This window comes from Callorhinus ursinus, unplaced genomic scaffold (assembly GCF_003265705.2).
Source record: "Callorhinus ursinus isolate GAN/ISIS: 27379988/994484 unplaced genomic scaffold, GSC_fseal_2.0 scaffold4, whole genome shotgun sequence".
NCBI classification, from domain to species: Eukaryota; Metazoa; Chordata; class Mammalia; order Carnivora; family Otariidae; genus Callorhinus; species Callorhinus ursinus.
In genome coordinates, this window is record NW_027397066.1 from 123,360,277 (window position 1) to 123,374,792 (window position 14,516).

Consider the following 14,516-nt stretch of genomic DNA (forward strand, 5'->3'; position numbering starts at 1 on the left):
ACTTGAAGACAGTAATACAAAATTCCCCGTAAATACCCGGACCATCAGTGGTGTGACTTTGAACTTCTCTGGAAGTGACCCTTCTCTCCTTGCCCTTGTGTTCATCTCTGCATTCCCATACACACTACTGCTCCCATCCTCAACCTCTCCCAATTAAACCTATGTCCCTCTTCTCCTGTTGCCACTACCAAAAAAAGTTATCTTTTCTCTTTTTCTAATACTGTGGCTGTTAAGAGCTAATAGGTGGAGCCAAGATTATCCATTAAACCAGGATCCCATAGCATTGGTTCCTTTTCCTCAAAAGCAGGAAGACCTTTCTCCAGAAATAGATTTCCAGATCGCCCACCCATAGAAGGGAAGAGAGAGCTTTGTTTTCCATGCTTGAGAACGTTGCCCAAACATTCACTGCTACTTTTCTCCTATTCCCAAATAAGACAAATGACTTCTACAAATGCCAAAAAGAAAAGACAAACCCAAGATGAGTTTTGGGGACAAAAGAGATTGACTCAAGTAAAATAAGGTAGTTAACCAAAAAAGAAAAAAAGGTAGGATCCAGTAAAACATAAGGCTCTAACACAGGAGAGAGGCAAAGAAATTTCCCAGAATAATAAAGAACAGCAGCAGGCCTAGAGCAACCAGTGCAAATAGAAATAGGAGGACAGAAAGCTCGAGAAAGAAGAGCTTATCTGCAGGGGAATAATGAGAATTAATGAATTATCTAAAACTGTTCAAATTGTGACATTGCTCTAGTGCGGTAATCAGAGAAGGGAAAGCGTGTGCGTGTGTGTGTGTGTGTGTGTGTGTGTGTGTGTGTGTGTGTGAGAGCGAGAGAGAGAGAGAGAGAAGGAGAGAGAGAGATTGGGGTAAGACTTCATTTACCCTGAAAAGAAGCCAAAAAATAACGTGTAAAATTGTTAAATCCAGGGAAATGACAGTGTAAGCACATTGTTCAAAGAGATGGATTTAAATACCAGTAAAAACAAGCTAAAAGTTGAAAGTGGTAGCCTCTGGGGAACAGGTATCAGGTGAGGTAAAGGCAAGGGGCTTCCTCTTTTCATTATTAGCTATGGTGGATCAAAGATGGCCACAAATTCTTCGACACTCTTCCCACAGAAGGGTCTATTTCTCCTCCCCATGAATGAATTTGGGTTGACCTATAACTGCTTACCAATAATGTCCCAGTGGGCAGGACACTCTGCCATTTCCAGTCCTAGCTTTTTAGAGGATTAGAAGCTTCCACTGCGGTCTCATGAATCCCTGAACCAACATGTAAGAAGACCAACCACCTCCCTTGAGAGACCACATGGAGAGGCCTTTAGGAGAGAGATAACCAGCTGAGCCCAACCTTATAGCCATCTCTCCAAGATAGCAGACGTATTTACGAAGCTGTCTTTGAGTCACCAGACCAGATCAGACACCAGTTGAATACATCCAGTTAATGGTACATGGAACAGAAAAATCACCCAGCCAAGCCCTGCTTGAATTCCTGATCTACAAAATCTTGAGACTTAATAAAATCATTGTTGGTTTAACCCATCACATATTGGAGTCGTTTGTTATATAGCAGTAGATAATTGGAGCCTAAGTCTTCTAGTCCTCAAAAGTAGTAAGTCTTTAGTACTAAATTTTTAACATGTATATGTATAGTTTTCATAAAAATAAAAATTAATTTAAAATAGTCTGATCTGGGGTGCCTGGGTGGCTCAGTTGGTTAAGTGTCTGCCTTTGGCTCAGGTCATGATCCCAGGGTCCTGAGATCAAGCCCCACTTTGGGCTCCCTGCTCAGTGGGGAGCCGGCATCTCCCTTTCCCTCTACCTGCCACTCCCCTGCTTGTGCTTTCTCACTCTCTCTGTCAAATAAATAAATAAAATCTTTAAAAAAAATAGTTTGATCTGAATAAGGTCAATGAATTATATTGAGGTCAAGTTCATGGTTGCAATATTGTACTATAGTTATACAAAATGTTACCCTTGGGAAAAACTGGGTGAAGGGGCATATGGGGGTCTCTCTCTCTCTCTCTCTCTTATTTCTTACAACTGCATGAGACTCCATAGTTACTTAAAAATGAAAAGAAAAAAATAATTCAGGGGTGCCTAGTGGCTCAGTTGATTAAGCATCTGCCATCGGCTCAGGTCATGATCCTGGAATCGAGCCCCACATGGGAGTCCCTGCTCAACAGGGAGCCTGCTTCTTCCTCTCCCTCTGGCTCTACCCCTACCCCAGCCCCCATCACCACCACCCCTGCTTATGCTCTCTTTCTCTCGCTCTGTATTCTCTCTCTCAAATAAATAAACAAAATCCTTTAAGAAAATAATTCAAACAGTTGAATGTTTCTAGCTTGTCATACTTATTTATTTTTAACAAAAAATAGTGGCATACCTTACAAATTATCCTATATTTATTCATTTAATATATTTTGTACCTATTTCCATGTCAGCACTTATAGGTCTAGCTTATTAATTTTAATGGCTACATTCTAGTCCTCTGTATGGATTTTCTCTAATTTATTAGCTAGCACCTTACTAACAGATATTTAGGTTGTTTCCCTTTCTAGAGGCTGTGTACTCTATCAAATCAGAAGAATTCTAAATTCCCTTTGAGTAATAAAATTAAAAACTGGGCAATCTGGCAATATTCCTCTACTATAAACTGATAGAACTTATTTCTATCATTCTTATAATTCCCTTCCTGTCTTCACATCTTCCATAAGCAATTCTAGAATCAGTAAGCCTGCTTCTGAATCCAGGCAGTGTCCACATATCTATACATAGCTAACTCAACTTCTTGGTAGCAGATTGCAACTCCAACTGCCAGATGTCAAGAGAAAAAATAAATAAATAACTAAAACTCAAAACTCCAGCCCTGAGTTACCCTGTCTGAAGGGGTTTCAGAAAAAAATGAAACCAGTAAAGAACACAGATATATGAGAAAGAATTGATCTTCAAAACTAAGTCTCAAATGACAATGCTTCCAAAACCCATCATCTCAAAATAATTATTTAATCTAACTACCATGTTTTACATTAATGATATCATTAAGACCAAAAGAGAAAGTAAAAAAGATGTTCCAGGCAGATACACTGAATTTCTGGCTAAGAATAAGTCATTCTACCATCTGAAGACTCTGGGTTTTTAAGAAGGTGGATCAGAAGTGTATTATTCGCTCATTTCACTCATTCAGTCCCCAAATATCTAAGTGCCTGATAGTGTGTCAGAAGCAGACAAAGGCAGCTCTCACTCCCTGGAAGAACTCATACTCTAGTGAAGAGATCAAGAACTAAATAGGTAAATATAAACAATATGGTAGATGACAATAAAAATAAGCACATGATAGCACAGGGTTGCACAGGAGGGCATGCAAGACTTCATGAAGGAAAATTTTAAAATCTTAAAGTGGGGATCTTTAAAATCTTAAAGCTCTCTCTGTGGGAGAGAGAGCTTATTCCGGCTGGAGGGCAGCATGGACGAAGTCCTAGAAGCCAGCACAGGGTTGAGTGTAGCTTGCAGGAGTGGGTGGCTCTAAATGCAGTTCCATGCTGCCCCAGTGTACAATGGAGCATGGGGTTCTGTGAGAGGCAGCTTGGGTCCAACTCATATAGGGCTGGGTGCCTTTCTGAAGAATTTGACATGCATCCCTCAAGCAAGGGGGATCTAATGAAGAAGAGCTTTGCTGGGGGTGAACATATTTCCCAGTTTGACCAAGACTGTTCCAGTTTATGCTTGTGGTCCTGGTGTAATTATTAATAGTGCTCACTTTCACATTCAAATGTGTCCTGGTTAAGATGATAACTTTAATTATCACTGTAGTTATGACAGATCTACTTCCAGTGGTACTCAAGATCATTGAAAACCTGCTTATGTGAGAAATAACTGACAATATAAAGGAGGAAGAAAACAATCTATTTCCCACCCTGCAGAGACTCTGATCAAGGCTAAACCAAGTAGTAGTGAAAGAGTAAATGCAAAATTTTCATCAAATACATGCAGCAGCAATTTTTGTAGTCTTTTGCATTGTGAAACCCAAAAATATGCACCTTACAACCCTTACTTTTCTTTCTTATACTTCATTTTTAGGATTTTCTTTCCTCTGGATATGATACTTGTTGATTTATAAAAGGAATACATGAACATCATAATAATTATAAAAGTGTAAAAGGAAAAATTAAGGTCTATCTTCCCTCCTCAACTCAGGCCCACTACCCAAATGACACCATATGAATTCATCAGTGTATTAAATAGGATAAATCTAATTGGGCAAAATAAGAGAATAGGTTTTTTTTATTCTTCTATTGCCTTCAAACATGTTTGGACTGCCCTTCTTAGGGTTAGCTAATTCCTGAAATAGCCAACAACTGGCCTGCAAACACACCTTTCATAAGCAAACCAACCAATCCATAGCACATACCCCAACCATCTCCTTTATCCAACTGTCACACTTAAAGCCACTGTCCCCCTGCCCTAATCACCCCAGGCAAACAACTAGGCACAGCTCCCATGCCCCAGAGATCCCCCAAATTATTCAAACTAGGAGTGATACCAGCAAAATGACCAAATAAGACATCCCCACTAGTACCTCCCCACCTCACAATTTGGCATCCATACAGTGTCTTTGGCTCCCAAAATTGCCTTTGTGGATGCTGTGGGACTCAGCACCATATGCCAAAGGATCCAGAAATACTCTTGCCACATCCCACACCCACCCCTATGCTATGAGTTAACAGGTATACAGACCTTGGTTCCAACTGTGGACCCTGAAGTGGACCATGAAACTGCTCCAGTCTCTGCCTCTCTTGGCTGTGGCCTGGGAGCAGCTGGAGAACACACTCTTAAACAATCACCCACAAATGAGAGATCTTTGTGGAAGTCCAAGTTTCTAGCAGACATGTTCTAGATTGGGCACTAGAGAAAAAAAATCCAAGTTTGGATACATTGGAGAGCATAAGAGGAATAGTTTGACTTTATCAGCACTATCCCTCCCCCAAGGCAAGACAGCTTAGGGCCAAGAGAGTGATTTTTTTGCAAGGGGTTGGGTAGTGAGGTGAACATGTGTGAGTAAACATCCGGCTTCCTCAGATAATGCAGGATGCTGCCAACGAGGCCCATTTCTCTCTCACACCAACTGAGTTGAATTATGAACTGCATGACTGGGGGGCAGAGAGTGACTGGGAAAGAGGTAGATAGGATTCTTGACAGCATTAAAGAGAAGCAGATCCTAATAACCATGTCACAGACTCTATCAAGAAGCCCACCTACAAGCTCCTGGAAACCCTGGCCCTCAGATCTTTCCAACCGGCACCCCCAGCACTCCATGTACCTCACACACACATGTGCATGTGCACACACACACGCACACACACACATGTGCGTGCACACACACACACACACACCCTACCTGTGGTCAGCTCCCTGTGTATGCTCACAACAGTAATGAGAGTAAGCTTTGGCAGTCTCAGATAAAATTAGAAATGGAAGAGGAAACATTAAACTGATACCACAGAGATATGGGGGATCATCACAGACTGCTATAAACAATTACATACCAACACACTGGATAATCAACCAAAAATGGATAACTTCTTAGAAACATACAACCTACCAAGACTGAATCATGAAGAGATGGAAAATCTGAACAGAACAGTACCAAGTAAGGATGTTGTACAAATAATCAAAAATCTCCCAACAAAGAAAAACTCAAGACCAGATGGTTTCACTGGTGAAATTCTACCAAACATTTAAAGAATTTACACCAGTCCTTCTCAAACTCTTCCCCCAAAATCAAAGAGCAGTAAACATTCCCAAACTCATTTATGAGACCAGGAATACCCTGATACCAAAGCCAGATAAGGACAGTACAAGAAAAGAAAACTATAGGCCAATATGCCTGATGAATATAAGTGCAAAAATTCTCAACAAAATATTAGCAAACCAAATTCAACAGCATATTAAAAAGATCATACAGCATGATCAAGTGGGATTTATCCCTGGAATGCAAGAATGGTTCAAATATCAAATCAATAAATGTGATACATGACATTAATAGAATGAGAGAGAAAACTCATGATCATCTCAATAGATGCAGAAAAGGCATTTGCCAAAATTCAACAATGATTTATGATAAAAACTCTCAACAAATTGGGTATAGGGAAAAAGTACCTCAACATAATAAAGGCCATATATGACAAGCCCGCAACTACTGTTTTACCCAACAGTGAAAGGTTGAAAGCTTTTCCTGTAAGATCAGGAACAAGACAAGTGTGCCCACTCTCACCACTCCTAATCAACATAGTACTGGAAGTCCTAGCCAGAGCAATTAGGCAAGAAAAAGAAATAATAAGCATCCAAACCAGGAAGGAAGAAGCAAAATTGTCTCTCTATATGATATGATCTTATATATAGAATATCCTAAAGTCTCCGCCAAAAAAAAAAAAAATTACAGCTAATAAACAAATTCAGTAAGGTTGCAAGATACAAAATCAACATATAGAAATCAGTTGTGTTTCTATATACTTACAATGAAATATCTGAAAAAGAAATAAAGAAAACAGTCCCATTCACAATAGCACCAAAAAACAAAACAAAACAAAACAAAAAAACTTGGGAATAAATTTAACCAAGGAAATGAAAGATCTGTACACTGAAAACTGTAAGACTTTGATGAGAGAAATTAATGAAGACACAAATAAATGGAAAAATATCTTATGTTAATGGATTGGCAGAATTAATACTGTTAAAATGTCCACACTCCCCAAAGCCATTTCTAGATTCAATATGATCTCTATCAAAATTTCAATGGTATTTTTCACAGAAATAGAACAAAAATTTTTAAATTTATATGGAACCACAAAAGACCCCAAATAGCCAAAACAATCCTAAAAAGAGAAACAAAGCTGGAGGCAGCACACTTTCTCATTTCAAAGTATATCACAAAGCTATAGTAATTAAAACAGATGGTACTGGTATAAAAATGAACATATAGACCAATTGAACAGAAGAGAGAACCCAGAAATAAATCCTCACATATATGGTCAACTATTATTTGACAAGGGAGCCAAGTGTACTCAATGGCAAAACGATACTCCCTTCAACAAAGGGTGTTGGGAAAACTGGTTACTCACATGCAAAAAAGTGAAATTGAATCCCAGTCTTGCATCACTCACAAAAATTAACTTGAAATGTATTAAAGACTTAAACATAACACCTGAAACCATAAAACTCCTAGAAGAAAAAATTGGGAAAAATGTCCTTGACACTGGTCTTGGCAATAACTTTTTGTATATGACTCCAAAAGCACAAGCAACAAAAAGCAAAAACAAACAAGTGGGACTAGACCAAACTACAAAGCTTCTTACAACAAAAGAAATGATCAACAAAATGAAAAGGCTACCTATGGAATTGGAAAACTTATTTCCAAGCCGTATATCTGTTAAGGGATTAATATCCAAAATATATAAGGAATTCCTACAACTCAATAGCCAAAAACTAAATAGTCCTATTAAAAATGGGGAGGACCTGAATAGACATTTTTCCAAAGACGGCAAACAAATGGCCAACAGGTACATGAAAAGATGCTTAACATCACTAATCATCAGTGAAACAAGATATCCACAATGAGATACTACTTCATGGCTATTAGAATGGCTATTATAAGAAAAGCAAGAGATTAAGGATGTGGAAAAAAGAGAACCCTTGTGCACTGTTGGTGGGAATGTAAATTGGTACAGTCACTATGAAAACTAGTATGCAGCTTCCTCAAAATAGTAAAAATAGAAATACCACATGATCCAGCAATCCCACTTCTGGGAATATACCCAAAAGAAATGAAATCAGGATCTTGCGGAGATATCTACACTCCCATATTCACAATAGCCAAAAAATGGAAACAACCTGTCTATCAAGAGATGAATGGATTAAGAAGATGCAGTGTATATACACAATGGCTTATTATCCAGCCCTGAGGAAGAAGAAAATCCTGCCATTTGTGACAATGATGAACCTTGAAGACATTGTGCGAACTGAAATATCTCAGACAGAGGAAGATAAGTACTATACGATCTAACTCACATGCACAATCTAAAAACATCAAACTTAAAGAAACAGAGAGCAGAATGATGGTTACCAAGGGCTGAAGGTTGGGGGGAAATGGAGTGATGTCAAAGGGTACAAACTTACAGTTATAAGATGAATAAGTTCTGGGGATCTAGTGTACAGCATGGTGACTACAGTTAACAATACTGTATTATATACTTGAAATTTGCTGAGAGAGTAGATCTTAAAGGCTCTTCCCACAAAAAAGAAATGTAATTACATAAGGTTTGGGAAGTATAATTTAACCCTATTGTGGTAATCATTTCAAAATATATAAGTGTATCAAATCATCACATTTTACACCTTAAACTTACACAATGTTATATGTCAATTATATCTCGATAAAACTGAAAAAAATTATTAAAACTAGCCAAAACTAGCCAATTCTAAACCTACTTATCATTCTTCCCCCTTTCGTTCCCACAGACATCACAATAAAGGTTCTGCCCACATTTTCCCCCCTCCCTCTGCCTCACCAAACTGCTCCAATCCCATGGAGCTGATCTCATAGTTGAGAGCATCAGTCAAAGAGGTTCTAGTCTTGATTATGGGAGAGGAAATTCCCATGGGTCATCACAGACATCTGTATTCTCCCACGGGAGCCTTCTCTTATGTAGGCTGCTGGGGTAATGATTACGGTACCCATCTCGCTACCTCTAGGCAAATCCTCAGCAAATGACAATATCTCTAATACCCCTCTTTAGAATGTGGAGATTCTTAGCCATTTTTCCCTGCTTTGAGAATTTAACCAAAATTCTGAGCCAATAAGAAAATTCTCATTCTACATCCTGTTATGACAGAAATGAGTTACCCACTTTGGAAGCCATTGTAAAAATTGTAATCCTCAAGGAGTGAAAACTGAAGCCGCCTTCCAGTCATAAAGATCCAGATGTGTGCTTGTGGTGAGTGTTTTTACTCCCAGAAACTAGATGAGATTGGGATGGGGGGGGGAAGGAAAGGGGCCAATCAGAAAGGTGAGGAAGAACAGGACAATACTCAAAAAGAGGGTCGGGGAGGCCCTTTCACCTCAATAAAAGAACAGAGCCGAATGTGATTCAACCCAAGCTATCACTCACGTTTTCATCCAAGAATTGCATTCACCACTAATCATCATGAGTATCCAGTTTGCAGTAATGCTCATCGATCTCTGGAGACTTTAATACTTTGTGGGATGACAGTCACACAATGGGAAAAATGTCCAACCCAGATGGGACCAAGAAGAACTATCTAGACGTGCCCTCTAAGCCAGAAGAAGAGAGGAACTTGCTTGTCTCTATCTGGATCGTGCATAAAGCTTCTTACCTTCTAATTGTCTTCCTTTTACTATTTTGACCACTGAAGAGAAATATGCTTTCATAATATTAAGATGTCCTGTGTTTTTAATCAAACAAGTTATGGATAGAAATAATTTTGTTGTTGTTGTTAAAGATTTTTTTATTTATTTGCCAGAGAGAGAGAGAGAGGGAGAGCACAAGCAGGGGGGAGCGGCAGGCAGAGGGAGAAGCAGGCTCCCCACTGAGCAGGGAGCCAGATGAGGGACTCGATCCCAGGACCCTGGGATCATGACCTGAGCCAAAGGCAGATGCTTAACCATCTGAGCCACCCAGGTACCCCAGAACTAATTTTCTTTTAAAGATATTCTTTACAGAGCCTCTGTCTTCCTCTCCATTGGGAACTATTCTTTCTAAGCCTACATGCAACTGTCATCCTGTAATTGCTTTACATTGAACTCCTGACTTTCACTGTTTCTGTGTGTTCCTCTTGAGTTTTCTTTTTTTTTTTTCCTAGTGAGTATCCTTGGGTAATTTTTTCAGATGGCAAAAGATGTCTTTCTTTTGCAAGCACTGGAAATATCTGTTTTTCCTTCATACCATAATGATAATTCTGCTTGTAATGAATGCTAGGTACAAATTCTTTTCCCTCAAAATGTGGCTGGTATTGCTTGTGTCATCAGTACCCATAGTTGTTGAAAAGATACCTAATAACATTCAAATATTTATTCATTTGAAGTAACCTGTTCTTTTATTTTCTCTGGTCATATTTGAGATTTTTCTCCTTTTCCTTAGAATCTTGAGGCTGCATGAGATATTTTCATCTGTTTATTCATTTAACAAATTTTTCCCAAACAAGTAATACAAAAGTGCAAGTGATATAGTTGTGAACAAAACAGATTAGAATGTTGTTTTCTCATTTGTTTTTGTTTTGTTTCTTTTCTTGTTTGGTATTCTTTTTTTTTTTAAGATTTTATATATTTATTTGACAGAGAGACACAGCAAGAGAGGGAACACAAGCAAGGGGAGTGGGAGAAGGAGAAGCAGACTTCCTGGAGCAGGGAGCCCCATGCGGGGCTCGATCCCAGGACCCTGGGATCAAGACCCGAGCCGACGGCAGACACTTAACGACTGAGCCACCCAGGCGCCCCTCTTGCTTGGAATTCTGTGAGTCTTAAAATTAATAGAAATGGGTTAATTATTATTTTTTAAATTTTATTTAAGGAAGCAAGACACCATCTCTCTTTCTCTTTTTCTTTTCAGCTCTCAATTCTGATGAACACATTTTATCTTTTAGATTATCAACTCAATCTTTTTCCCCATCAATTTTCTAATTCATCTAGTCCATACACCTTTTTAAATTTTGCCATTCTGTTTTTAATTTCTGTGTATCCTTTCTAGAACTCTGCTTTCTCGTTTATGGCAGGCTGGTTTTGTTTGATGGATGCAATATTTTCTTAAATATCTCTGGGGATAGTATTTAGAATTTTTAAAATTCTCTTGTTCCTTGAATTATGTTTTCTCCAGAATCAATTATCATTTCAACTTTGATCTTCCATTTCACATGTTTTGCTTTCCTCCTGTGTCTGATGAGCTGTTATCTATTCATATCCATCAATGATGGATGATATAAGTTAACAGAAGGAGCTGAGACAGGTTTTCTCTCTAATTGTGTAGGCCCCATTTCCCCAGTGGTCTCTCCCTTGAAAACTGGCAATAGATAAGTGGACAGAGGTGTGTTTCCAGGCAGCCAATATGGGTGATTAACCAAGAACTCTTCCAAATATCAAATTATGAAGGACTTTTTAGTGTATTTTACCCCTGAAAAACCTTCAGCTTCATCTTTCCTCCCTTTTCCTTCCTCTTCTTCTTCTTCATTTTGTTTTGTTTTAGAAGTCTAGAGTTACTTTAAATTCTGTGCTTTTTTCTCAGGCATGAGTAATCTCTCTAGGAGCCTCCTGCAAGCCTATTGTTGACTAAAAGCAGTTATTAACTTGGGCCTAAGGGTAAAGCAACTGCTCCCAAAGCCCCAATTTAGGGCGTGGAAAAATAGTACTAGCAATTAGGATCCAGCATATAATTTGCAGGCCTTGGTACAAAATGAAGATGCAGGGTCCCTTGTTTAAAAATTATTAAGAATTTCAAGACAATGATAGCATTAAATCAAGTTGAGGCCACTTCTTTTTTTTTTTTTTTTCTAGCTGTATGGGGATTAAAAGCCCCTTTATTTGCCTTGAACCTAAATTGAGGCCACTTCTAAGCAAGGGGCTCTATGCCACTGTATGGGTCCCATGCCTATGAAGACAGCTCTGACTCGCCATGGGGAATTTCTCCAGGTTCTACCAATAAATACCCTTAAACTCCTTGTTATTGCCTTTGTTCTGTGTTTCTACTGTCCTGCTTTTACCATCAATTCAACACCTTTTGCTTTCTACCAATCAGGAGTTCCCCAGATCTTCTGGTCTGCTCATGGTATTTACCTCACTTTCCAGTGACTTTTTTGGTTATATTCTCTTATAAAATATATTTTTCTATTATTTTGGAACTTTGAGAAGAAGAGGAAGCAGATGTCCAGTTGAAACAAAACCTGATATCTTTTAATGATAAATAATCAGAAATATATGGGTGACAAACTGATTTTAAAACCATCCAGTCCCCTATAATTTATTAACCTTAGTAGCACCAGAACTTACATATTAACCAGTAAAACCAGAGCTATGTTTAGAAACACTAAAATACTACATTTCTGGGCGCACTTGTGCACTTCTCTTTTTAAAAATTTCACATTTCCTATATGAATTCATTTTAAAAATAACCACTCATATCAATTAAGTTGTCAGCCTGCAAAGTTGATGGGAGTTTCCCATCATACAAAGGAACATCACTTTACCAGAAAAGCCAACTATTTTTAAAGTCCAGTTTTTTTCAGCCAAAGATGTGATTTATATACAGAAAGATGAATGAACACTATAAATCTGAGGGAGGGGGGGAAGGAACTTTCTGATTTTAGCTTATTTTTTGCTTTCTATATGTATATCTTCACAAGCTCCACTCCCATCAAAAAAGAGAAGATTTAATATATGTCATTACCTGGTAAAGCCCTTTAGTGAGAAGAGACTTTCATTTGCCTCTCTAGAACCTATTGCAATTTTATTGAAATGACTTATCAGAAAGTGTTCAGAGTCCTAAGACTTCCTTGTACATTAACAAAGTTTTTTCTGTAAATTTTCTTTTGTGTGTCTAGCATTTGGCTATTTCTAGCTATACTCTGTCAGTTGGGGAGAAGTGGACTTTACTAATGAAACATCATTTGAGAACCATTGTTTCAAGTCACTCATGACTACTACTTCATGACTTGAGACAAATTTTCTCGCTTTCACAAAAGTTTTCTTGCAACTTACAGAAATGAAAATAGGCAGGAAAATGAGACATAACAATGTCATATTTTTTCTAGAAATAATACAAGTAGATACACTGTTTTCAATGGACAAACAAGAGCCTTAAACACAACCCACACCTTTTGATCCAACAAATCCAATTCTGGAAATCTACCCAAAAAATAATCTAAAAGGCAAGTTGTATGCTAAGCATGTGAATTTCCAGGGTTTTTTTTTTCATAACAGTAAAAAGTAGTACGTCCTAAGAAGTGTCTGAGTATGGCTTCCCTCTAAAACAGAGCCTGGGACGCAGACTCGGGTAGATAGCTTGTTTGAAAGATGACTCTAAAAAACAGAAAAGGAAATGGAAGATTAAGAGAGAGAAGAAAGAAAAAGCAACAGATGGTCTATTTTGAGCTGGTTACATCTGTAGGTAACATGGGTCTGGTCCTGCTGGGGACCCTCTGAAGAACCTGGCTTTGGGCATCTCAGAGTTGGGTGACAGAGCCCCAAGCCCACAGGATGTTGTCTCCACCTCTCATTGTATCTGAGCCTTTAATAGGCCATTCCAACATCTTACCAAGCTGTTGTTTCCAAGTGATATGGTATATTATAGTACTCATGGATCTTGTGGTCATGAGCCCATGGTCACACATCCTTTGCCCCCAAAATGGGTCCCTTGGTCCAAGGCAATGTTACACAGAGGATCCATGTCAGGAAGTCAAGTATAGTAGGCAATAAGACACTCATAATAGCAGAGGCACTGTGGGCAGGGAATTTAAACCCATATTCTGCTGTACAAAAGCTTGGGCTTAGACAAATGAATGATGAGCCTGAGTCTGAACTAAAATAGAGGCCACACAGAGAAGCAGTGAAGCACTGAAGCACTGAGGTGCCAAATATTTGAGTATAGGTTTCTTGGACCTACAAAACCAGACCAGCCCCTAGCTGAGTGCAGCTAAACAAGTGGCTAACCCCATGTAGAACAGAAGATCCCATCCCAGCCTGCCCCAAATTCCTGACCCAGAGAAGGATAAGAATAATAAATCATTTTTGTTTTGAATCACTAAGTTTTGGGATGACTTACTAGCAGCAAGGAGCCAGTAGCTTCTGTTTTCATACTCTTGGAATGCTACCTCTTAGAAACCAGCTACCACGTAAAGTGTCTGAATACTCTGAGACCGTCATGCTCTAAGGAAACCCAAGCTAATAAGTAGAGGGCTTTATGGAGGAGCTCCAAGTCTCCCTAGCCAATAGCTCTACTCAATCATAATCAAGTAATGAAAAAAAAAATCAAGTAATGCAGAACTACCCATGCAATCCACAGAACAATGAGAAATTTAAAAACAAAACGAAAGAATCATTGTTGTTTTAAGCCCTTAAGTTTTGGTATGGTTTGTTACATTGCAATAGATCATTGAAACATATGGCTACTCCATTCTTGGGCCCATTGCATAAGCACTGACCGAGGCTGGCTAACATCCACCAGATACGTTTGTCCATTCTATTGCCAAGTAACTCCTCTGCCATGGATACTTCCTAGCAGATACTGTTATGAGCATAAAGATTTTTGTGCCCACACTCATGGTTCCCTCTGCCTCACTCTTTCCCCAGATCTTTACTAACTGCCTAATTGCCTACCAGTTAAAAAATGTACACTTCAATCCTCCAATCTTGCTCTATTCAGGACCCTGACCAACAAGCCAAGAGAGTTGCCAATGCTTAGACCATTTCTGTCATACAAAAATAACAGAAGTGTATTGCTGAAGGCTTTACCCACCGG

General features: G+C 38.8%; 1 long non-coding RNA gene across 3 annotated transcripts in view; it reads right to left on the minus strand.

Annotated features, from left to right (window-relative positions):
* Positions 1-14,516, minus strand: part of LOC141372655 (uncharacterized) — a 115,233-nt gene that overhangs the window by 33,227 nt on the left and 67,490 nt on the right. For all 3 annotated transcript variants that reach the window (XR_012378041.1, XR_012378042.1, XR_012378043.1), the window contains exon 4: positions 4,732-4,899. This is a non-coding gene — a long non-coding RNA (uncharacterized lncRNA). The remainder of the gene's footprint in view (positions 1-4,731; positions 4,900-14,516) is intronic.